This window comes from Propithecus coquereli, unplaced genomic scaffold (genome assembly GCF_000956105.1).
Source record: "Propithecus coquereli isolate 6110/MARCELLA unplaced genomic scaffold, Pcoq_1.0 Scaffold2, whole genome shotgun sequence".
In the NCBI taxonomy this organism is placed as follows: Eukaryota; Metazoa; Chordata; class Mammalia; order Primates; family Indriidae; genus Propithecus; species Propithecus coquereli.
This window is the reverse complement of record NW_012144966.1, coordinates 12,980,435-12,981,762: the sequence shown is the minus strand read 5'-3', so window position 1 is coordinate 12,981,762 and position 1,328 is coordinate 12,980,435.

Here is a 1,328-nt window from a genome sequence, read left to right as displayed (position 1 = left end):
AATTATTTCTGAAAATTTCAGTTCTATCATACAAAAAATAAGGATAAAATATTTGCTATTCAAAGATGAAACATAACAAAGTATAGAAAGTACTCAGCTGATAGTTTGGCAGAGTGTGCAATGAAATACATGCCCATTATTATTAGCATTGGTTCCATTTAATTATAGCAAAAATCAAAGTAACTAGAAATGTCCATTATATTAGACAGCCCTATTATAGATAAAGATATAATTTGCGTTACACTTCTTGAAATATTTGAAATAGCTCAGTACTATTGAAATAGCCCACTGCTACTGTCTCAGCATTCCGGGGATCGGTAACTCCACAATGGGAGCACCAAAGTAAATCCTCTTTAAAATCTCTTCCAGGTTCAATATTCTCTGGTTCCATTTACATCTACCTGTAAGATTTCAGATTTTTGTTATTGTTGTTGTTTAAGGATTCCTCTATGATCGCATGAAAATCATCAATACTCTCATTAGAAAAGTGCACATATGCATATATGCATGCCACTTTTCCAAGTGCGGGACGTTTTTGGAGCCCCTGAAACCCATTTATAAGTCTCAGGTTAAAATCGTCCGATAGATATGTCAACAGCCTGGGATTTATTCACAGCTAGGGGAGTGGGCAGGTAGGGCTGACAAGATCTTTGCAAAAGACGGAACTGAGGTTGACACAGGGTAAGTAGTGAAAGCTGGAATGAACATTTTAGCACTGGTTTAAGGTGGCAGTAAAGGAGAGGAACTATGATAGAATCCTGTTAGAACAGCAAGAAATAGAAAACATGTCAAGAGGTATAACCATTTCAGCAATCCCACTACTGGGTATCTACCCAAGGGAAAAAAAGACATTCTATAAAAAAGTCATCTGTACTTGAATGTTTATGGCAGCACAATTCACAATTGCAATGATGTGGAAACAACCCAAGTGCCCATCAATGCATGAGTGGATTAATAAAATGTGGTATATGTGGACCATGGGGTACTACTCTGCCATAAAAAAAAAATGGTTAACTACCTATTGTATTATCCTGGATGGTGCCTTTTCTAAGTGAAGTATCTCAGGAATGGAAAAACAAACACCACATGCACTCAACATTAAATTGGTACTAATCGATCAACACTAATGTGCACATATGGGAAGTAACATTCATAGGGAGTGTGGCAGGTGAGAGGGAGGAGAAGATGGGTAAATTCACACCTAATGGATGTGGTACACACTGGGGGATGGGCACGCGTGTAGCTCTGACTTGAGTGGTGCAAAGACAATTTATGTAACCAAAGCATTTGTACCCCTGTAATACTCTGAAATAAAAAAGATAAAAATA